At 35.3% G+C, this 25,420-nt stretch overlaps 1 protein-coding gene across 9 annotated transcripts in view; it reads right to left on the reverse strand.

The window, feature by feature from the left end:
- The window catches only part of LOC128262817 (leucine-rich repeat and fibronectin type-III domain-containing protein 2), a 60,380-nt gene extending 35,804 nt beyond the window's left edge, over window positions 1-24,576 (reverse strand). For 4 of the 9 annotated variants that reach the window (XM_052997355.1, XM_052997354.1, XM_052997353.1 and 1 more), the window contains exons 1-2: window positions 24,487-24,576; window positions 22,469-22,853 (exon numbers count right to left, since the gene is read on the reverse strand). The gene's annotated coding sequence lies outside the window, so the exon portion shown is untranslated. Of the gene's footprint in view, window positions 1-9,009; window positions 9,050-22,468; window positions 23,113-24,222 lie in introns of those variants that run through there. The other 5 variants (XM_052997347.1, XM_052997349.1, XM_052997348.1 and 2 more) reach the window with 5 other exon arrangements.
- Window positions 24,577-25,420: the final 844 nt, after the last annotated feature.

The raw sequence follows: 25,420 nt of genomic DNA on the forward strand, positions 1-25,420 counted from the left end.
AATTTGATGCTAAGAGGCAACATTTAAAACATAAAAAACGTACAGAAAATGGGCAGAAAAACAAAACCAAGTCGAGAAGAGGTCAAAATCGTTGATAAATGTCCATGCCTTTGGGGCCAAACTAGGTACAGATTTTCCCGTTGTCAAATTATATTGAAACTAATAAATTTGACAGGCCATAACAAGCTTCAAGTTGGGCGGAGACCCATACAGAAATTGACTTGTCAATGGTTCATTTTGGTTTTTTTTTATTTTCCTTGTTTCGTTTCTGTCTTGTTGTGGTTTCCAGTTTATTGTGTGAAACAAGTGAAAGTGTCAACGCCATGGAAAACGATAAATGACTGAAGGAATATGCCTGGAAATGGGAGAACAGCGGGCGGATGAATGGGAGATAGTGGCGCCGGTGGAGAAAGAGAGAGGGAAATATGAGGTTGCTGGCCAATGCGGCGTATACGTTATTTATGTCCTGGACCAAAAACTGCAGATGGAAATTCCGTTGCGCAAGAGCTTTCGCAAACTAAAAAGTACATTGCTTATTGACGCAGTGAAATTGGTGAAAATCAGAAATCTAAAATGTATTTCAGATTTTATTTGTGTAAAGTTTTTGTATGCAATATTCGTTTTTAATTTAAAATTGTAAGATTAAATTGTATTTTAAGAAAGTCTATATTTATATCTGACTATGATATATATTTAAAAAATAACTATTTATGAGTTATAATTAAGTTTTGAAGCTTATTTCAGCTTTTAATTTATTAAATAATTTTTTTTAGCCACTGAAAATAATTTTAAGCAAACAGTATGCCTACTAAATAATTATAAAATAAATGTTTGCTTCAAGTAAATATTTACTTAGTAATTAAATATTGCTGCACTTTCAAGGCTTTATTTTATTTAATAAATATAAGGCATATAATTTAATTTAAGTTTTTTGGTTTTTCCCTAAATCTCGTAGTTTTTTAAACCCAACACTTGCCTTAATAGTTATGAATAGCCTACTGGCGACCCATAAACGAATCCTGTCGCGTTTTCACTGGGGTCACACATTGTAATAAAGTAAATACGCCAAAAGGGAATGTGGGCCTGAAAGAGGGTCCTTATCTAGGACTAGAGCACGACGCCCAGATATCCGAGCAACAAACTCATGTTGAATTCGTGCCCAGAATAATGAATAGAGTTTCAAGGGGGTGGTTTTGTGGGTTAATGGGGTTACGGTGGGTTAACTGCAGAGGGAAATTATTTGCCAACAGTTTTCAGTTGTCTGAAGAGGAACACACACTTGAATGCAAGAGGTAACTTAAATGCAAAATAAAATCCTTATAATACCCGCATTTAACCTTGCAAAATCCCTTGCTGGTTATATACAATTTATAATTATGTTACGCACTTCACCATTAAGTGGGGGGAATGCGACTTGCTCTTGCTAATTTGTAGATCTTCTTTGTACTTTTTCGACATCTTCAAGTGCTAATTTATTTTTGTGGCCAACTCTTTGGCCATTCACAATTCTTTGAGAAAGTTTCACAATTATCTCGCAAAAGCAAATCGTTGTGAAGGTGCTAAAGCATCGCCTTGAAATGTTTACTCAGTAGATTCGCGAGGTGAAACGAAATGAAATCTATTCAGCGAAGAAAAATGTCTCATTAATGAGCATCGCAGTAAAGATCTTTGAAAAGATCTTTGTTTGTCAACAGACAGTCAACATTTCTTCAAAGTGATTTCACTAATTTGATTGGCAAATAGAAGGGTTTGTGTTTTTGCTTAAGGAAAGTGTTTAGAAAGGGTTGGGAGTGGTTAGCGATATAAATGATAATGATTTGATTATCTTAAGGAAAATCATACTTTTAGATTTAATATTGACAACATAAAATGCTCTTTCCTAATAAGGTTTTATTAACATTCAAAAAAGAATTCAAAATAAATTAATTCACCCAATAAAATCTATTCAAATTCTTATCTTAGGAAAATCATAATTGTTTAAAATTAATTTAAAACCACAATAAATGCTGTATTTTCAAAAGGTCTTTTTTATTTGACACATTTTAATATGAGTTTAACATAAGATAAAAACTTTACACTATTGTAATTAAATCACCTAAGCTACAATTGAAAGTAAAATAAACAGCACCTTTTTATCTCCAGCAACTTATTTCTCACTTCAATAATGCGAAGATAAAAAAAGTCATAACAAATATGGGAACATAAAATTCAGAGCAATGCGTTGGCCCCCAACAAAAAGCTCCAACTTAGGCCTAAAGTCGAGTCTTTGACCCGATCTTTGGCGGCGTTAACAAACACTACCTCCTCCTCCCTCTTTTTAGGGTCCACCCCTTGTTGGCAATCAAAAGCATCGTTTGTTTTGGACTCATAGGCTCTTCAACTAAGCGAGATGGTACAATGAACTTTGCTAGACCGAGCTGAGTGGGAGATTTCAAAGGGGGTGTTGGAAGGAGGATTTTAGGTGGAGGAGCGGTAAGGCTTGTCGACTTGTGTAATGCAAGGCAAGCAGAAACATCACAGAGGAAAAAAGGGGGGTAAAGAGGCGAGAATCGCGAGCAGAGGGCATGGCTTCACTGAGAAAAAATAATAACGATGAGAATTGGTTTTTAAAGTTTACTTTATAAAGTAAGTGCAGAACTTTTTATTTCTATTTCTATTTTTATTTTCATTTTCGATTATTCTATTAAAGTCAGCAATGGGAAGTTATTTAAATAAAAATTTAAAATTTAACTTAAGTTTTATTATATTATATTTATATTTATATTTTTTTTGAAAACCATATATACGAATTTAATAAAAAGTGTTTGATTGTTTGAGAATTCTTACATAGATTTTATTCAAATATAGTGCTTTATTGCAAAATTTCCTTTAATTCCTATAATTGACTCCCATTTTTCGCCAAGTGACACGGCTGCTTCTTCTTTTTGCTGCGTCGACTGCGGCTGTTTGCATTTAAATTTTTCACATTCAATTCATTTGAGGCTCGACAGCGCACAAAAAAAATAAAAAATTGCAGTAGCAGCAGCAGCAGCAGTAGACGAAGAAAACAGCAAACAAAGTTGCAAAGGCAAAAGGGTAGAGAGTGGGAAAGAGCGGGACGAAGCCAAGTTAAATGCTGCAAAAATGAAGCTAATACTTATGTTGCAACTAGGGCTACTCCGCCCCCCTTTCATACACACATATCCTATGCCTCACCTGCAATGACTTGCGGGCTTCACATCATCATCAGCCACATCATACTTTTTTCATTTGGCTGTTACCTATTGTTTACGCCCTCCGGCGTATTGTGTGGGCGTGGCAAACACATGAGAATTCAACATCCCATCAAAGTGTGTGTGTGTGTTTTGTTTGTGCGTGTTCCCGTTTTATTCATTTCGCCAACTTGCTCTTTTGTGAAAGATGCAGCAGCTTCATCTGTCTCCCCTTGCAGTCGTTTGAAGGCTCCAAACGGTCTAGTATCACCATTTCGGGGAACAAACAAAAATTCGAACTAATGACCAAAGGTGAGTCTCTGGTGAAATTAGTGAGTAGTTTTAGTGCGCAGAGGCAATAGATAAGCAAAGTTTGGAAATGCAGAATAATATGGTACAGGTATGACCCAAGATCTAATTGCTGAAGATGGTCGCTTTATACTTTTATTTTGATTTATAATTTTATGTGGTTACAGAAAATAAAGAATCAGTGTGACCAAAAGTTTAATTTGAAGAGACAATGTGACCAAACCATTAAGGAATTTCAAAGGGGAAAATTTAAGGAAAAATTACACTGTATCTTTACAAAGAAAAAGTGTTCAAAAGAACGCTTTAAAAACGGGTCATCTCAAATAAAATTTAAAGACCTGTTAACATTTTCCGTAAGTTAAGCCATTACACCATAGACTCTTTATTCTGGCTGGAAATTGATACATTTCTCCACCTGCCTTTGCAAAGAGTTTGGTTTTTCCTCGTATATACGCATACGTATGCATGGACGTATGTATTTTTTTTCGCCAGGTCTCTTATTTCTGCACCTGAGCGAGAGCAGAGTACCGTACACTCAGCAACTGGCTAACAAGCCAACTATGTGTAGCTAACGTTCAAATGGGCACACACAGGCAACAAGAACAACAAAAGCAACAAGAACAGTAGTAACAGCAATGTCAGCAGAGTGGGACTTAGGATGAGGATGAGGAGGATAGTCGTAGGCAGCAAGCAGCCTCCTGCTTTTGGCCGAAACCCCTCGCAGTTTGGCACTGTTTCAGCGGCAGATTGGACATGTGTGTATGTGTGTCTGTGTGTAGACGACGAGGCCACAACGGTAAATCATCTCAGACACACAAACACACACAGAGATACACCCAACACACACACACACACTTCGCGGTTTGATGACGACAAAACTCGCCAGTTGCCACCGCCAAATATCCCTGTCTCCTTCACATGCTCTTCGGCACTGTTCAATGTTTATTTATAGCAGCAATGAAAGGATTAAGTAGAGGTCATTATGAATCATAAATACTCTTTAGCAGATCAAAAAAACTAAACTAAAGCTAAAGTTAAATAACACATTGGATTAAGAGGAAACCATTACAAATCTGAAATACTTTTCAGCAGATTAGATAAACTGAACTAAAACAAAAGCTTAACTCGTAATAATACATTTGGATTTTTAAAAAAATTTTAAGTTTTTTATTTTAATTGCAATTAATGTCTAGAAAAATTATGCTCGAACACTTAAATTGCATCTTAAAAAATCAAAACAATTTGTTTCTGGTTTAAAAAAATTAACAAATTACTTTAGAGAGAGATGGGAATTGAGCCCGGTACTTTGAAACCCAGAAATAATCGTCCTAGTCGTTGTTTGAGTCCTTTGCATTATTTCTTTTATGAAAAAAGAATTTATTTTATTTTTAATCCCTTATAAATTTTAAATAAATATAATCTTCGGTAACTTGCAAAACTAAGTACACAAATTCCGTTAAATATTTTCTCAAGAAATAAATTTAAATTCCCGCCAGATAAAGTTATTGTTTTAGTGCCTTAGCTGCCCCTCAAAGTGCTCCTTTGGACCCACTTGAGCCCGGCTCTCCATCAAAATCATAATACTCCGGCCACTCAAGGCCATCAAAAGAAAGAGAAGGCAGTAGTGTGTGCGAACGGGAAAGGGAGTGGTAGAGGTTTGGGGGCAAGAGGGGATAGAGGGGCGAGAGGCAGGGAGAAAAAGAAAACAGTTCGATTGAATGTCTTTTGTATGTGGGTCAGCAATGCAGCCGACGTCTACTGAGGCAGCGACAGAGGCAGCGACTGTGACTGCGGCCGAGAACGGTTAAGCAAACAAGTGGACAAGTGTGCCCATGGTCCCGAAAAGGGGGCGGCAGTCGGGCGGAGGGCGTGGCCGGTGGGGGAAACTTGTTTTTAATCGTTGTCAATGGCCAAAACGTCGAGTGTCCCGTTCGCCGTCGACTGCTGTGGAAGTTCAGGAAGAAAACACTTGGAGAAAACAGGGTTTAAGTCTAACTGATATAAAAAAAATTAATACATATTGCTTTCCCAACAAAATACTTTTAAAATAAAATATAAAATTATTTAAAAATGTCCATTTTGCATCTTCAATTAAAATCTGAATTTATTTGTTAATAAATTCTGGAATAAGATTTCCAAGGTAAACAGTTTATAAGCGTCCAACTTTTGAATTCTCAATTTGTTTTTACAACACCCTTTTTATTTTATACATATTAACATATATTTAATTACTTTCTACAATTGATACAATAAAAAAATTTTAACATATAGAGCTTGAGATAAACGGTTTCTTTACTAAATTAAGGAGATTGATAGAAAAATTATTTCTTTTTTAATTCTAAATTCTAAAAAAAATTACATTGTTATTATCAAAATAAAAAGAACTAAATTCTGGAACAAGACTTCTTAGTTAAAGATATTCGATGAAGCAAACTTTCTAATCTTCGATTCTAAATTCAAAAGATTAAAAACATTGAATTTTTATTTTTATGTGTAACTGGAGAAAAAATAAAAAGTTTCTGAGAGGGACGAGGGGAATTGGCGGGAATTCCGTGGCTATTTGCAGGCCAATTTTCAGGCTGCTGCAGTTGGGGACTTGTTTTCTGTGGCTCAGGCTCAAACAGGTTGCACTGTTAGTTGCACTGATTTCGATTGCTGGCTGGCTGGCTGATCGCCGTAAATCAAAGAGTGTGTCCCCCTCCAAATGGATCATGTCAAATGGAATAATTACACAAGTGGCACAATTTTTTTATACCCCCCTTTCGCGAGTGAAAGATATCCGTCGATGGCGATAAATGTGTCGGCTCTAATATAGCTGTATTTAGTAACATGAATCACTAACTGAAGCCGTTTACGTTTAGTTATCCACATGCATACACATAAACATTTAATCGTGACTGCACACACTGGTTTGTTTTGGGATTTTTAAGCTTTTTTCTTCATTTTTTAGTGCCTTGCTTTTATATTTCCAAATGATTGCCTGCAATTTAGTTCGTGCTCGTCGATTTCGGTCTTGTTTTTTTTTGTTGTATTGCTCCCCTTGCATTTGATTTTGGTTGATTTTTTTTTGTTTTCCTTGGTATTTAATACGCATGACTTCAGCTTGAATTTTCGTTGGCTTTGGCTTTGCTTTATATTTACGACTATGTTGTAACTTCTGTCGCCTCTGTGTAAAGTGTTGGAAGCCCTCTTGTTTTGGTGTGGATTAGATGTTGTAAAAAAACTGGTTGGGGTACATATTAAATTTAAATCGGGATAATTTAAAAGAAATGATTCAATTTGTTTATTAAAAAGCAAGTAAATCTATGCTGTTTGTGAGAAAACATTACAATATATTTTTGCAATTACGTTATTTAAATAAATCTTTTTTATCACGTTTTTTTTCTTCTGCTAAAGTATTTCCTTATTAGCATGCGAAACATGTTCTGTATTTCTGTAAATATACATAATTGTGTTTGTATATCAACATTTAATTGGTAGCTTCACTTGATATGTTTTTTATCTGTTAACATTTTAAAGAAATTTAATGAGAAATTTAAATTAATTTTCATTAAAAAATTATTATGAACGACGTTAAATTAACGTAACCTTGTGCTTGCATCTTTTTATTTTCAAATTAAAGTTTCAAAACAAGTCTTTCAAGGTTATTATTGAACATTTCTAGTGCGCAACTTTATGTATCTGCTAATTCTGGCCATTAGTCCACGTTTCACTAATTCCTAACATTGTTTTTTTCTCGACTGTTGGCCATATCAATTGCTTCTTAATGAGTGCCATATAAATTGCATTCCCCGAGCTCATTTCGTTCCGGAATATAGTATGATTGCCCCTGGGGTCCCCGTTGTCCCAAATACAAAGAAATAAGTGCAGTCTTGTTGGCTGGCAGGTTCCAAATGCCCAACTATGTTTATACATTCGACTCGCATTTCCAATGGTTAACTGAACGAAGTCGAAGTCGATTGAAATTGGAATCGGAATCGGGGGAGAATGAAGCCAAGTTGAAAAACGGCCTCAAATAGGCATATAAACATCGGCAAATTGCCAGTGGAGTAAACGGCGGCTAGGCATCCACAGAGCCTCATCTCAGTTACCGCATCATCAAACATCATTATTATGTCTTGGCCAACTTACAGAGAGCGAAGAAAACCCGAAAAAAACGAGTCAATCGAGTTGGGGGAATGGGGATTGAAGATTGGATGTCTTCGACCAACTGACCAACAAACAAGTTGAAAATAAACGTAGCTGAGAAGCGTAACTAAATGCCGAAAAATACCGAAAATCAAAAAGCGTGGCAGCTACAACGTCTGAATACATCGGTGGCATCCACAACACTCTTGGCCATTAACGGTTAATCTGGGCTCTTCACCAATTTACGCACCATACGCCGCTCCAAACTGCCAATCCGTGTCACATACCAAACTATATTACTTATGTGCCAGCCAAATTACACTCCACAAAAACGAAACGAATCGAAACAAGGCGAAAATTGGGGAGAAAATCGAAGAAGTTGTGGTAAATGCCTGTACAAGTTTGTAAACTACAATAATTTGTCAAATCAAATGTGTGGGTATTAGTTTAATTTACTGTCAGTCATCCTTTAAAATATTTTTTTTTTTTTAAATAGTTAAATTTTTTTATTTATTTTATTTATTTGTTATTTGCCTAAAATTTATATTTAGTAGTTTATTAAAGCTCTTAAGTCCTGTCATATAATCAAATTGTTTTTTGTTATTATCTGAACTCAAGAATTTAAAAATTTTTTATAATAACTCTTTTTAATATAGCAGAACATTTTTCTGATAAATTCTTTTTTTTTCGATTCTTTTTCTAGTGTAATTTGGCAGCCTGTATTCGATTCAGAATCCCCCAAGTGCCATTCCGCAGTGACATGGCCTGACCTTCTGGCGGCATTCCTATGGCAATTAGCCGCATTTATGGTTTTGTTGCCAGTTTGACGCAGCTTCTGCCCATGTTGTTCTGCAGTTAAATGTTGCATGCCACATTTGGCACACATCATGACAAGCGACATGTGTTTCTGATATGCCAATAGCCAATGGACATATTTCCGTAGCCCCCTCCCTTTGTTACGCCCCACCCCCTAAAGGCCACGCCCCCTGCGGCAAAGCGACCATTATGGCTAATTAATGAATTTCGCACTGGATTTTCCGGGAAAATTTTTCTCCGACATCCCGTCGTCGCAGCCTTAATTGGATATTTATTTTGTTTTATTCGCAATTTTAGTGTTTCTTTTGCTTGTGGCTCAAATATTTCTAATTTTAATTTGCTGTCTCTCTCGCGGGTCTCGCGCTTTTCGCCATCTTAGCCGGGGTCATTGGGCTAAAAATTAATGACGCAGCTTAATGGGTCATTTGAGAGAAGTTCGTAAAAGTGACTAACACAAACACACACACTCACGCGTAATTAGTTGAAATCTCTATGGATTGGCAGTGGGTCAAAGTTTGTGTCCAAATGTTGGTTCAAATTTAATGGACTGGCTTAGTGGGCTTACCTTAGCATGTTTTGTAGTTTGTCGGTTTAAGGGAAATTACCTAAAAAGAGAAAGAAATGAAAGCAAAATTAGTTTACAAGGCTAAATTATTAAGAATACATTGTTACAGAAGAGCTTTTCCTATTTCTTTAAATAAAAACAATTACAATAGTCAAATATTCTGCCAAACTAACCAAAATTGTTCTACACATTTTTAAATAGCCCCAAAATTTACATCAAAATTGCTTCTTCAGTCATTGAAGCGCTTTTCACTTGAAAATGCTGTCATCAAAAATCCAAATTGAAATTTCCATCTCAGGCTCAGAATGACAAAAACAATAAAAACAATTTGATGTTGCATAACACTTAATGACAAAAGGGTAAAAGTCTGTGCTTCGTCAGAAGAAAGCTACCGGCATATGGCACACAAAAAAAAAAAAAAAACAAAAATTGCATACATTTTTCCTGCAATATGCATATTAAATTCAATAAATTTCCTACACAGAGAGCGGCCAGGGGAAAAACAGAATGGAGGGATCATTGAGAAGGGGCGCAGACAAGCTGCCGACAGTGAGCTATGGCTAAAGGATATGCACAAGGATAGCAGCTCAAATTGATAGACATCTATATGTAGCGAAGGAGCAAAAGCGATAGATGTTTCAAGTGGGCTGCGACTTACCACTGAGCTGCTCTGCACAGGGAATAAAAATCAAGTACGAGGTACTTAAAATATCCATTTCGGAAGTTGATTGTCAGAATGATTGGGTTATATAAGCGGAAATAAAAAATGTTGTTCTATTTAAATTTGCAGAAATTGATTGTAAATTTGATTGTGTAAAGTTAAACTTTTTTAGCGCTACACAACTTTTAGCACAGTTATATAAATAGCGAAAGATTGAAGATTTACAAGTTTTCCATTTTCACAGTAGGAAATATTTCAACTTAGATACTTTTACCATAATATACCAACAATTTTTATCATTAAATTAATAAATATGCAGGGGTAAGAAAATATAAGAAATATTATGTGGTGAAATCTTACCTTAAATTACTAACATATATAGACAATAAATTGGTAAATATGCAGAGGAAATATAAGAAATAATAATTGGAGATATTTTCATTCTTAAATCTTTAAATATTTGATTAATAATTATGGAAGGAAAAAATAAACTAAATTGTCAATGGAAAAACCTTAAAAGCTTTTAGCATGAAATTTACAAAAAAGGAGAGTAAATATATGAAATAATATAACAAGTTGGAATGCTAAGTTTTATGTATATTTTTATTGATTTTTAGACTTTTTTTTCGAGTGTCCGATTGTCAAACACTTTTGCTCTTTTGCCCGGGCGACAAAGTTTATTTAGCCCTTGACTTGGGATTTTTTTTTGAATTTTTGCTAGCCTTGAAGAGATGCCAAGTGAAATACGGCTCTCAAAAAGGTGAAGCAAAGGAATTATGATGATGGGCACTAAAAATAGTTGAAGAAAATTACTGATTTCTGCATTTCCATGGAACCAATAATCAATTACATTTCTTGGTGGCAAATAATAGAGCTACCAAAGCCGCTGCCACGCCCATTTCTCTGACCCCTCTCTTCTGGATAACAAAACACTACTCTACTACCCTACTCCTTTTGCAAAAATTCGCGAAACATTTAATTAAATAACAGACAGAGAAGCGAAAAATCTGGTTGCTGCCATTTTGCCCCTTTGTGCCCCGTTTCCGATTGCTTTTGGGATTGGGTGCACAAAAATAGTTTCAACTCGAAAATTGCAAAATTCAAAATAACAAATTGTATTCAGGCAGTGAATGTCCTTCAATACCGCTCCCCTCTCTCCCCATTTTGTTTAGTTTTTTTATTGCCTTTCAATTGCTGCGCTGCTGCGGTCGTCAACTTTTGCCGATTGGCAGGCGGCAACCGCAATTGGTTCTGCTGTTGCTGCCGTAGCTGCGATATTGCTGCTGTCGCTGCGATGTTGCTGCCGTTTTCGTACCATTGCTGCTGTCCAAAGCTGTGACTGGACAAATAAAAGGTGGTGGGAATCAATGGAGAAAATAGCCGGCGAAACAAAGCAACTCCTTTTAGTGCCAGGGGCGTCGTTAGCGGAAATTTATAACACAGAAAAGGCAAGCAAGCGATACCATTTCTGCGGCTGACTGTAAAGGGTTCGATTGGGCGGCCAAATTCCAATCAATGGCGAATGTGCGGTGCTGAGAATGGGTTCATTGCCTGATCATCTGCCGGGGAGTCATGTCGAAGCACTACGATTGTAAGGCTATTCAATTTGGCAGATAAAATTATAGTTTTCCGGGGTTTACCATTTCGTCTAAATTTTGCTTGATATACTTAAATATTTAAAAAAAAATGTATATTATAAATGTTATCAGCGGATTTGGTCAATCAAAATACAGACTACCGGAAAAAAAACCCTTTTTATAATAAAAACATTTTTGTTTAAGTAGATTTTTTTGGATTTGATAAATTACTTGTTTTATAATTTCTGAAAATGACTTTGCTTTTATATATTAAATAATATTTAATATATTATATGAATAGCTATATTAAAGGTCAACGGAAGTTTATTATTTTAGGGATTTCAAATTTAGGGATTTTAATGTTATATAATAAATTTCTTATTTACATTTTTGAAATTTGCCTTATGTAAACGACTTTGTTAAGTAATTTATGGTATTACTTAGATTTAAATTATTATAAGCCAAAAGACGTTTGCAAATTTAATGAGCTTTTCACTTTTGAAATAATTTTTAGTTTATATCTGAACATCAACTATTGTTTATTGCGTTGTATATTGTTGTAGTATTACTTAGATTTAATCTGTGTACTTCATTGACCCCTTAAGGCTTCTTTTGATCAAACTTCCACTAGAATACTCCCCTGGATTGCACTCCATGCAGAGCCTAACTAAACACACTTGAATATATGTACTACTATCTGTGTGTAAGCCGCACTGTCTTTCTATTGTGCAATCATAAATCAAAGCGCCCAGTGCCACACCCACTTTTGATGTCCGTTGTAATCCGGGGCTTAACATTCTCTCCATTGTGCTGGGAGTTTTCCAATTCCCTGTACCACATATGAAGGCGGAACCCGGAATCCCAGAGTTTTCCCAGCCCCGAAAACGAAGGCACTGACAACGGCTTAGAGTTCTGGGTTCTCTGGTCTTCTTCTTTGGTCTGCACCGCGAATGCAATTAAATAGAATATATCGCCATCGCCGCCGCCTCTCACAAGGTCGCCTTTTTGCTCCCTGTCGTCCAGGTTTCCTGTGGTTTTGGCCCTCCCAACCTGACCAAAACTGCAACCCAACGGACTGGCAATAACTCAGGCAGTTCCTGCTGCCACACTACATTTTTTTAGCATTTTTTTTCGGCCGCTTGTTAAGTAATTTTGTTAATAGCTGCACCACCAGCAGCAGCAGCAGCAACGGCTTCAATAAATCTTTTTTTGCGGCTGCCACAATTCGTTGCACATTTCATGCTCTCTTTGGCCAGTGGCTCTTGAGCTATAACTATTAAATGGAAACTAGTTCACTCCACTCTAGAAGGCTCAATCGAGTGCCAGCACCTCCCACAAGGCATAGACCGAATAAAAAAAAAACCAAACAAAAAGCGAAATAAAACATACAGCAAATATCTCGAAAATAAAATACAACTTAAATCGCTGCACGCATACGAGTGCGACTTTCACCAATTTTTAGCGAGCTTCGATTGCAACAATACTACTGGCAGCTCCCAGACGGCAAATAACAATACCACAAATTATAACTTTGTCTTTGCCAACTCAGAATAAACACAACGCAGGCAAAAATAACAAGTGCAGCGAGATTCCTAATTGCACTACTCTATTTGGAGAGAGCAGTTTGATTTTAATAAAAACTTTAGGTTACCCAAAAAAAGAGTGAGAGTAGAGCAATGGCTGTATATTTTTTTATATATTTCTGCTTTATTTTAGTTTTTATTTATTCTATTATTATTATTATTATATCACGTTCGTCTTTGATCCCTGACTTGAACACGTGGTTTTGCATATATATAGATTTTGCTCATATTGTGGAATACTATTCGCACGATTGAATTAATTTAGAAAGCAGAGATGTGAACTCTGCTGGCATTTAGCATGATAAAAGAGCATAGGAAACCTAAATATTTTTCTAATACAACTTTTGTTTTCTCCCTTGGTCCTTTTTTTAATTGCATTTCATAACTTTGCTTTCCTGTTGTCTTTACTTTGTAGCTCTTTGTTATTTTTAATTAGTTACTGACTGAGTTGGCCAAAAGGCATTTTGTTGACCCATTGCCGCTGACAAAATTCACTTATTTTCAGTGGCGGAAACGGATTTGTTTTTTTCGCTGCTGTTTTCGAGTTGATTGTTGCGATTACAGCTGTCACCCTTTTTTTTGCTTTTGTTTTGCTCCGCTGTCGTAATTTACACCTGTTGCACCTGCTGCAAACACCAAATGCACACAAAAGCTTACACAAATTTGCAGGCCAACATAGGCCAACTGTCGTGGACCCGCAGACACGAGTCTTGGCTAAATGGAATTTAATTATAAAATAATTACACGCTCATTTGTTGCCTTTGCTTTAATCGTTTGACGTTTGCTTAATTTGCCTCATTAGAAACTATGTTTCTCGTCTTTATTTTTTAGCTACGATTTTCCTTTCAGGTCAGCTTGGATTCGCATAATACTTTTTTTTTTGCTTGTGAAAAATCCAACTCAACTAATTTAAATTGGTCCAGATCTGAGACTCTTAACTAACGGATTTCAGCTGCCAAATAGTTTGTTTTATTTGCCAACTTTTCGGTATTTGTGCTTCATTAAAATGGGTTTGATTTTTTGCTCGACTTTAGTGTGTGGCAAGGTGAGCCAGGAAATAAATTAAATGCGAAAAAGCCATGCGAGAATTGCCGACTTAATTGTTGCGCATACGCAGCGTTGCACAATGCACTTCAGGTTGGGGTTCAAACCAAAGCCGCTTAGCCTTTGTTTCATTTTGTTTGTTGGTTTGCAGGTTTTAGTCGATTCGGTTTGAATTGCTATTTGTATTGGTTCGATTTGCGTTTGAACATTGTTGTGCTTTGTTCTGGATCTCGATTAAATGTCGTTGGTTCAATTTATGAATACTGCATGCAGTTTCGGATCGTTATGGACTCTACCGACTAGTCTGCAATTTGCTTTGCAATTTTGCACATAATAAGTGCAAATAATTATGTGCTTTGGCTGATTAGTTTGCTACTTGTATGGTAGTTTAGGCACGCGATATCGTTTATTTTTCAGAGTTTTGTTGAAAAATGGGCTTACTATTTTTTTATTCGTTTTTATTAGGAGGAACAGAATTTACATTTTTCATTAAAATTATCATTAAGCTTAATTTTTTTAAAGTTATTTTTCCTTTTCCGTACTATTTATATATTTTATATATTACATCGTATTTATTATAATTATTTTTATTATATTTTGCTGTCATATATTAAGCTTGTTTTAATCTTAAATCTTATTATGTTTCTTGCCTATTTTTTTTAAAGATATTTTATATATTTTCTACTACTATTTACTGTTTTTGTATTTGCTTTTTTGTTACCAATTTAGCCAATATATATTTATTTCCACTCCCCATTAGTTGTAAGCAGTTTATTAGAATATATTTTTTCCCCTCCCCTTATTTATTTCGGATTCTAATCTCTCGTCTGCCCTATTTCACTTATCTGCTAATTAACTAATTGGCCCAGCCAAATCCAAATGCAATTCGGCAAATCCAAGAACAGAATTTCGTGGCTGGCCAGCCCAGCTAATTGTGGTCTTCGAGTGGATATATGGATATGGAAATGGAATCGAATTCGGAGGCGTAACGGGAACTGGGGTCGTTACGGGAATAGGCCCGAGTTCAATACGCTGATTGATTGTGAATAATCAATGGTTAGTCGGTTATGAAGCGGGCGGTTGAAACACTAGTAGTGTGCCTTTTGGATGCATAACTAAATTAGACAAAAGCCACGGACGTGAGGAGCATTTTGAGATGGCAAATGTTCCTGCTTCTGGCCAAATCTAATCTGAGTTATGTAATAAAAGAGTCGGCCAAGTCCGGTGAAATATTAAGCAGTCAGCAGTGGCAGTCGCCATTTCTGTCTGGGTGCATTCATCCAGCCATGGAGAAATGGCACACCATGAAGTGAAATATGGCAACGGGGATTTCCCCGTTAGTTGGCCAAGCGAATTGTCAGCGAAAAATGTTTTTGAAGATGAAATGGGGGGGAAAAAATCGGAAGGAAGCTGAAATGGCCACCTTAATGATAAAACACCCGGCAGCACAGTGCTGGCCAAAAGTTCGCATTCACCTTCGCAACAATACTGGAAAGTGTAGTAGCTGGCAATAAACTTATTCCACTGACTGTATGCGGGCAGACAAAGCGATGAACATGGATAACTAAGCATAACAAAGGCAGTTAGTTCTGCTGATGTGACATGCTCAATTTATTCACACGATTTTAATATTAAGATTGTCGACTTACTATTCACAAAGATTTAATATTGTTTATTAAAGTAATGAGAGTTAGTTTTGTCTGGGAAATGTGCTATAATTATGAAACTTTCGATTTAAAGCTTTTTAAGCTACATTTAATACTAAGATTGGTATAAGATTGAAAAATAACTTAGTTCTAGCACTAAAATATGGGGATAACTAAGAAATTTCCAAATTAAATCTTTGTTTATTAAAAAAGTGTTAGAAATTTATTAGAATTAAATGTTTTAAAAATAACTGGTAGTTTTTTAGTCGCAGTAATTTTTTCCTGCTTTGCAATGCCATTAAAATTAGTTTTAGGATATATAGAGTTTACGAAAAGGATTTTTGTAATGCGGCTAATGGAAAGTGCAATTAGCCGAATCAATTTTAGCTACATCGACTTTGTCCTTCTCAACTCTCCACTCTCCCCTCTTTTCTATTAGGCCCTGTGTGTGGCCATCTAATTAACACGCTTTTTTAATTATTAATTGGTGCACTTAATTTATAGGCAACAGAGGAGACTCCCGGCGAACATCCTCCCACAAAACCAAAGGGGAAAACCATTTAACCCCCAGCTCCGAAGGCAAAGTCACAAATTGCAATTTGTTTCAAGTGTCCTGGCGGCAGGACAAAGTTTCGTCTTATGCTTTTGTGTCCTTGAAGGACGGAGGAAATAGTGGGTGGAAGGGTAAAACTATCTGCTAACTGTGATTTTTGTGCCTCGAAAAGTTGCAATTTGTCTTTTTACCTTTACTCTATCGCCGCCTTTGTTGCCTTTTTCTTTATTTTACTTCACTGCTGAAAATAAAATTGAATTGCAGGTTGAAAGTTTTGCTATATGGACTGCATGGTTTTTTTTCTTTTTTCATTTTATTGGGAAATTAATTAAGTGTATGCAGTCAGCATAACGGTTTGTGTCTTCCCAAGAACCGTTACAATTTTCACTTTCAGCATTTTCATTTTCATTTTGATTTATTGATACAGAACATCAATTTAAAGTTCATCGTTTTATCTGTTTTCTTTTTTTTGGGAATCACCCAAATGAAATGAATTAAAATAATGCAAATGAGAAACAATATAAACTGAGGATGAAACCAAAAGGGAGATAACAAAGCTTCAAAGTATTTCATTTGGCTTTTCTACTACCATTTTTATTTTTCACCTCACCTCGATGACGGAAAATGACCTGCAGCACAGTGTAGATGGATAGTTGGATAAATGGATGCAGCTGCATCTGTTTCGGGAAGAGTGACTTTTGAAGTAGCCCCTGGCAACAGACTTTTCTTTTAATGAGTGGAGGAACAGTTTAAAATATGCCGAAAGGGCCTCGAATAAATTGGGAATCACAGGGACTCTGAACCTTATCATTTTCTAAAGATAAGAAAATTTGGAAAAAATTTGTCTTGGACTTTAGGTAAAACTAAAATGTTTTTGAACATAAAAAACTTATTTATTTACTTATTTTGTACCTAATGTATGTATGTTTAAAGCAAAATTATTTAAATATTTGTATTTTTATTTTAAAATACTGTAGTAAAGTTAAAAACCAACTCACGTTCATGGTACTTAAATTTAATTAAATTTAATAATGGACTCTTCTTGTTTGTTGTTATAATAATAAACTTTTTTTCGGCTTTACAGAATTCAAATAGACTATGCATTAAAATAGTTCACATTAAAATGCATGGTTAATTCGGCTTAAACTATTTTAAGTAAACTACTCACACGCATTAAAAACTCAACACAGAAAAACCGTTCAATTCAGCTTTATGGTTGCCATGAAAATTTCAATTTCGCTTTGAAAATAAAAATTTAGTTAAATCTTTCGTTTATTTTGGCTTTTTAGGTGAAGCATAAAAACGTAATTTTCTGCAGCACTCACTGTTCACATATAAAAGATATGTTTCTCCGCTGGATTTAACCGGAATGGAAATAAACTCTAAAGCAACCCCAAGCATAGATCGCTTCAAAAAAAAGGCCGGACTGCAGAAAATAAAACAAAAACATTTAGAGAACGAGAAGCAGATGCGAAACTGCCAACAGTTTTTCCTGAATACCATGCCAACTGAAAATGCATTTTTCTGTCGCATTTCCTGCCCCAGCGTTGAGCATAAAATTAAATAAAATAAAATAGCAAAGGCAACATAAACACGTGCCAGCCCAGTCTAATGTCGGCTATTTCCTGTTGGCCAAAAACGGTAGGCCAAAAAAAAGAAGGACATGAAAAACAGGCATGCATAAAAGCAAGGGTAACTAGAGGAAGCGTGGAACGACAGTGAGAATTTTGGTCATGGGAGAGTCTGGACCCAAGTTGGGTTTCTTTTCCCGACAGTTTTCCGTCTTCTACCACTTTTCCCATTTTCCCAACCACCGTGAATGGGAAGGGCAGCGAAGGAAATGAGGACACAAAAATCCCGCAGAATAAAGGAGTAAAAATTCAAGAAAAATCCAAGGGAATCGCCCTGGGATTACCCTTCAAAAACTTATAACTCATTACAAGAGTGGCCAAGAAACTAAAGAATTAATAAAATTAAATAAATTAAATTCAATAAATTGTTTAGAGTTTTTAAAACTTCCTTTCCTATGAAAAATAGCAGTAAGCTGAAATGTTGTTCTCTAAAATACATAGTTTCTTTGGAAAAAACGTTCTAGACTTTCTAGAATTCCAAAAAATGAGTATAAGACTAATGTTATCTGTGTTAATCTGTGTTATCCTAACTAAGCTAAGTACTTAAAATAATTGCCTAAAATCTGAAGAAAAGTCGCTAGACAGTCTCAAAAACGAAAAGTAAATAGAAAGAGAACTATCAAGAAAAAGTAGAATAACACAAAGATCAACAACAACTAAGGCCATAACCACACTTGGCAACACCATGAGTAGCAACTCAAAATAGCTGGTAGTTAGAAAGGGAAAGAGAAATATGTTAATAAAGTCGAGGGGGAGGGGGTTAGGCATAGCATAACGTGATAAACGCTGGATGAATGACCTCTCTATCTTCATAAACGAACTCTTCTTTTTTCCACTGCCAACTACATTTAAGTCAAATACAGATGACGCAGATGAATCTTAAAGCTGCACTGAAGCGAAAATTAGGATTTAAATTACAAGTTTTTATTTATGTACTTTCTTACCTGAGTTTGATAATATATTGGCTAAAATAATTGTTATTAACTGCATTGGTTACTGATGATGTAAAATCGGATCTTTTTCAAAGCATTTGAAATTGAATACAGTATGTGTATCTTTTTAAAAACATCTGAATATTTTTCTGCTTATTGTATTCTTTCTACGAAATATTTAAAAAAATGTTTGCTCAGTGCATGCCAGTACCATTTTTCCGCTGCAGAGATGAAAAGTTTTTTTTTTTTTTTGCCACTGGCCATCCTTCTAATAGGCCAACCAAAATCTCAGCTGGATAATGATGCACTGACAACTAGAACTGCATGCTGCGTGCCCTGTCATCTCTTTCGTCAGCCCTGCTGCCATCTGTTTCTCACCCCCTGGTGCTGTCTCTTTCTCTGTTTGCGGCAGTTACTTAGTTATGCATGCTTCTTCTACCACTTCTTTTTGTTTGTTTGTCTGCATTTCTTTTTTCGAGTTCATTGCCGCGACTTATTTATTTTTTTTTGTTCTCCAGTGTCTCATACATTTTCCACTCGCTTCTGAGTGGCAGCATTATCATCATAATCATAATGAACACGAAAATAATTATCACCTCACAGTGCTGGCCCTATCTTCTTGGCCCACTCGACTACCCTTCAGTTTGTGTGTTCATTAGCTTTGTAAGTAAGCCCAGAGTCCCCTTTTTCTCCATTTTTGACACACTCGCCCGATCATAATTCAATTATTCAAGAAAGGGAACCCCTCTTTGGACAGTGGATCGAATCCGAGGTGGCCAAATTTAGGTGGCTAAAGGAAATGGTTTACGACTCGTAAAGGAAACAGCTTGACTTCCCACTTTCAGCTAGATGGATTGTTAAGTTCTGGGAATGCAGAGGCACAATATGATGGATTTCTGGGAATTAATGTGGTTACAGGTAAGGAACTAATGCAGAATATAGAGGTAATCTTAAAGTTTTGCTTTTATTTGTTTTAAATTATATATATTAATAGCTCTTAAAGACAAGGTAAAAATATAGTTCCAGCATAACAAGCTTCTTTAGAACATACTTTGATATGAAAAGAATTATTTGAAAGGTGAGTTTATATTCAAAATAGTTAACTTTGCATAGCAATTAATAAAAATATTTATTTACTTGGTAAGGTGGATATTCGTATAGCTTTGCTTTAATTTTACTTTAATTATACTGTAAATACATTTTAAATAGTAATGTGAATAGCTAAAGGTGGGTTATCTCTCAAAAAAATTCATTTTGCCTTGCAATAATTGATATTCTAAATGAAATTGACTGCCAACCTAAAGATTAACTTTTATAAAATAGTTTGCAATTGTATTTTCAACAGATAATTATGTGCACATAAATGGTTTTGCCCCTTCAATTACAAGCTAAGCAAAGAGAAAGAAGTGTAGACTTTAAGAATACGTTTAGCAATTACACAGCAATCAAAATTGAATCCCATAATTGCTATATCAACCACTGTACCAGCGGAATATGATGGAACAGGTGGTAGGCAGTGTTCATCAGTCAGGCACCCAGTTTCCTAGAAAACATAATTTGCACGCTTTCTTCTCAAAACCCAGACACGAGACTCGATTAGACCGACTCTCCATTATTTGCCGCTCAAATTCTTGGCTTTAACACATTTTCTAAATATTTTCGAGTTCACGATCAAGATCAACGAAAGAGAATAGTATGTGCTGCTAATGAAGCCGGCGATGATGCTGTGAGAAATAAGGCGGAAATGGAGGTCTTCTTTCATATATACTCGTACACACACTATATATATATATATATATATATATATATATATATATCCACATTTTGACTTTCATTTCTTCATACAGTTAGACACTTTTATTGTGTTTCACATTACTTTTGTTTGTGCGAGTTGGTTGGCTTTTCTTTTTCTCCCCATCTAGACATGCGTTTTGTTTGCGATACGTTTTGTTACTGTTACTGTTTGTGTTTTAGTTTTTGTTTTTGTTTATTCGGACTTTTCCTGAATTTCTATTTCCAGCATAGATAACCACAACCAAGAGCATTTCTATAAGCAAAGTGCGATATTTCACAAGGGTCCCGCCGGAATCGAGTTGACTACAACAATACGGAGCGCATTATATCTGTTCTGTCATGGCATTGTTTTTCTTTTGCGAGATTCGTTTTTCTTTCGCCGGCGTATCATCCTTTGTTTTGCGTATTTTTGGCATTCCCACTGACGCTTTTTGCAACTTTTACTGGTTAACTTTAGTTGCTACTTTTCAGAGGAGTTTTCCACCCAGATCAGGGGCTTACAAATCAAAGGGGTTATATTTTATAACAAAAATCTAGAGATGTATAAAGTTTTGCTGTGTATGTTTTAATTTATTTAATAAATATTTACCCCCTCTAAAATCCTTGACTACGCTTATGTTCGCAATAATAGTTCTGTGTGTGTTTTCAGGGTGAATTTGCTTAGTACCAACAAAAGCAAATATAAATTGCCATAGATTAAAGTTGCAATCGTGACTGGGGTAAAAGCAATGAAGCAATGGAGAAAAAGCTGGGGAAAATGGAAGTCACCGGCGAGAAGAGAAACAAATTTGGTATCAAATTACTCAAAGCAAAATTTCAATTGAGATAATATAGCCTGATTTGCGTTCAAATTAATGGCACATGGATGTTCCGAATTCGCGGAAAGAATTTTCCTTTAATTGAAATAAAAAGGTTCTTTAATTTCATAAAGTCATGGTGAAAATGAAAATTTATATAAATATTTAATTATCTTGAAAGTCAATTTGTTTACATTCTTTTCTGCGTCTGTAATTTCTTTTCAAGTTGAAAAACCTTTACGGAATTAAATTAAGCTCTTAACACTGCGTGGAAAAGCGAAACAATGAGTTACGCTGGGCTTGGTTTTTCTTTTTCTTGCGTTCCCAATTTTCACACAGACAAAACTCGCGCCCAATTCCACTCAGAGATTTCGGTAGGAACACTTGCGCATATTAATGGCTTATTGAGCAGGCTTCTCTGCTTTCGACGAGGGGAAGTCAAATGGAACAAAAAAAACGCGGCGGCGGTCAAGAATTTTTTGGGAAAATCCTCGTGCACGAGGGGAAAAGCCTTTTTTTTATTATTCTTTATCAGTTTCAATCATTTTATCGCTACCAACACCAGAAAAACAGTGGGCACACGCAAACTCACTTTGGTGATTGGATTAAAGAAGATACTAAAGAAAGATATTTAATTAGATTTTTATTTATATTCAATTTGGCAACTACTTTTACTTGGATATTAATATTAAGAAACAAAAATTAGCTAATTTTTGCATTGCAATCATGTCGATCCATATGAAAATGTTCCTAAAGGGGTTTCACTAGAAACTTTATTAAATAAGCTTTGTTTTTTTTAGATTTTATCCTAACTTTTGTTCTAAAATCGAGGTTTGATTACATATTAAAATGCACATATTCACCTTCAAGAAAGCGATGAGTAGTTGATGCTAGTAATAATTTTATATTATTTAAAATTTATATGTAAAATAACAGCTAGATACAAACATGACAATTTAATTCAATATAATTTTCATAATAAAAATTATATATTTGTGATTAAAATTATTAATTTAAAAGTTTTTTAAAAAGACATTTTTTTTTGTTTTCATTTAGGTTTTCTTTCTCACAATTTTAAATAATTTGGCTTGGCTTTTGAACTCCACCAAGAAACCATTATTACAGGAGTATCACTGTAGCTCTTAGTTGTGGCTTTCATTCATTCACTCCGACACTTGCAACCACCCTCATTCCCTCAACCCCAACATTCATTCATTCATTCGTGCAAGTCTCCTTCTCACCTGTTTGTTTTGTTGTTGCTGCCGCTGTTGTTTCTTGCCCCTGTCTCCCTCTCTTTCCCTCGCTCTCGTCCCGTCTCTTTCGCTCGCGTGCTGAAACAAGCGTTTTCCGGCCGAAGGTAGATTTTTTATTATATTTTTTTTGGGGTGTCAGAGGTTGCAGGTTCGGTGGTTCTGGGGGAAACCTTTGTTGCAGCCACTTGTGCGCCTCTTACTCTATTCTCGATTTTTTTTTCTTTTTTTTTTCTTTGTCACTTGGCCCTTTACTGGTTGACAAAATGCCAAACGCTTGAAATTCCTTTATATCCGTTTTTATTTTTCCCCGTTTTATATTCGTATTTTCCTTTTTTTTCAGTTAGCGCGCGGTTTTAAAATTTTGTTTATTTCTCTGTGTTTGATCAAAATAAAAAAAGAAAGAACGTAATGCTGTTACCGCTGCTGTTTGGCTGTTTTTTTTTTTTTATTTTTATTTTAGCTGGCGTTGGTTGTTGTGTTGTTAACCTTTTCCTTTCTATGCACGTGCTTGGTTTTCCCTTTACGGTGTTGCTGTTGTTGTTGTTGCTGCTGCTCTCGGCTTTATGGCAACCTGTTTGCCACTGGAATGTTTTCGTGTGGTTTTCCCAAAGAATGAAAACTCGGATGGAATGCTACGAGTAATAATTATGATTGCATTCGATAATCTTTGTAATTTCCGTTCTCATTTTAGGATTTTTTTTTAAATTAAATAATTTAGGTGCGCATTTATCAAAGGGAATTGTTTTGTTAACTTTGGAATTTGGGTTTCAAAGTGGTTGTTTTTTTCATTGTGAAAATTATAAAATGGAAAATGGTAAACTAAAGGTTTTTAGTGCTCTGTATTTAGTTTTAATAAATTAAAATTGAAAACTATTCAAAAATTATTAAATTTTATACGTAAATAAAAGTTTATTTGGTCCTCTGATTTGTTTTATAAAAAGTTTTTTTTTGTATAGAATTTTACAAATTTAGTTAAACAAAATTGAAAAATATTCACAAGTGCTTAAACTATAAATGTTAAATATGTCCTCGGATTTGTTTTATAATCCTCTGATTTGTTTTATTCAAACTCAACCGACAAATAAGTTCTATTTGGCAATTCACAATTTTTAATTGATTTTCTTTTGTTTACAAAATGTATAAATAAAACTTATCAAGAACAAATATAAATATATAGAAAAAGGGCTGACATTTTATCATATTCAAAGTGCTAATGTATATTCAATTTCGCGTAACTAAAATTCTTTTGTGCCACATAATTGTGTGCAAACAAGCCGCCAAGTTTTTCATTTTATTTACATTTCCGACTGAAGTATTTACCCAATTTAACGCAACAATTTAAACAGAAAATAAACAAATCAATTAACGGTTTTAATACATTTCAGTTGGTTTCGCTACAAGAAGTCGGTCAATCTGTGAAGTCTGCCCATATAAGTGTGTGCTTTAAATTTAATTAAGCCTTTTGCTGCTGTTACTGGTTTTGGTGCGCTGTTTTTTGTTTTTTTTCTATTCTATTTTTCTCAGTTCTCATTTCTCAATTCTCAATTTTTCTTGATTTATTTAGTGGTCAAAGATGGAGAGAGATTCTCTGGCTTTCTAAACCCCAGATGATGCACGCTCCGCTGGCGCTGCCCACTCGAAAGCAGCAACAACAAGCTGCCCAGGCTTGGCTAACTGTAAACCAAATGAAAAACTTCTATTGATAGAGTCGAGCCGAGTCGAAGTCTCTTGGCCAAATCCACCATAAAACACGGCGACGTCACGGCGCGCATTCAAGAATTCTGGACCAGCAGCTGGAGAACCGTTGTCCGTCGTCAAAGCCAAATAATACAAAAAACTGGTTTTCAAACAGGATTGGTATTTTCTGTTGTTGTTGTTGTTGTTGTAATTGTTGTCGCATAGAATGCATATTCGCAAGTGTAAATGATAAGCGGGAAAAGCATGCAGAAATGAACTACACAAAAGTATACACCAATGCACAAACACAAACGCAGAACCGTACGCACTCTCGTGAATTTTCCCCAGTCGCGTTTTCCGGCAAACTCCGTCGACGTGTGCACCGTTTGGGCCAAAAATTGTGACTGAAAGCCAAGAATCGGGAGCTCCAAAGTCGGGCTCCATTGCATGTTAACACCGTTAACAGCGGCATTTCACGAAGCAAAAGCAGCGACGCAACAGCGAAACTTCGGGTATTCAAGTGTTAACCGGCTTTTAACCCTCTGCTAAATGGCATTTCTGCTTGCATGTCAAGTTAATACTTTTTTTGGGGGTGCATTAAACCCTCAGTTTTTCGCCTTGCTTGAGTTGGCCAGACATGCAGGCCGGACTATTGGCATTCAATTAACTAACATTATTAGTAAAGTATGGGTAACAATTTGGTTGGAGGAAGCTGGCTGAAATTTCAAAATTATGCAAAATTTATACAAATACTGGTATTAATAACTGAATGGGATGTTAATGAGCCCGCTGTTGAGTTTCGGAAGTAATCAACATTTGCCTTTGAACTACTATCTAAAAACTAAAACAATTGATTTATAAGTTTGTAACTTTCCACTAGTTCCTCATGCAATTTTGTAGAATATATAAATATTAAAAATATTAAATTCCTAAAGCATGCTAATAAGTATTTAATTACATTTTATTAATGTTAATTCTAAATATTTTATAGCAAAAAATATAAAAAATGATTATATTGAACATTTGCATTTGACTATCTCAGATTTTAGATACTTCTTGTTAGCAATAAATGTTTAACTATTAAGTTATAAATAGTTATTTTAATGTTGGCCAGTTTTAAAAACATTACCTGTAGACTTCGTGTGTAATATCGTATGTTATGAGTTGCTGCACTTCACCACTCCACCACTGTTGACTAACATAGACCTCTAATATCGTAAAAGTAACAGCCAACTGTAACAGCCGGCTTGGGTTTACAGAGCT

The sequence above is a fragment of the Drosophila gunungcola genome, unplaced genomic scaffold (assembly GCF_025200985.1).
Source record: "Drosophila gunungcola strain Sukarami unplaced genomic scaffold, Dgunungcola_SK_2 000001F, whole genome shotgun sequence".
In the NCBI taxonomy this organism is placed as follows: domain Eukaryota; kingdom Metazoa; phylum Arthropoda; class Insecta; order Diptera; family Drosophilidae; genus Drosophila; species Drosophila gunungcola.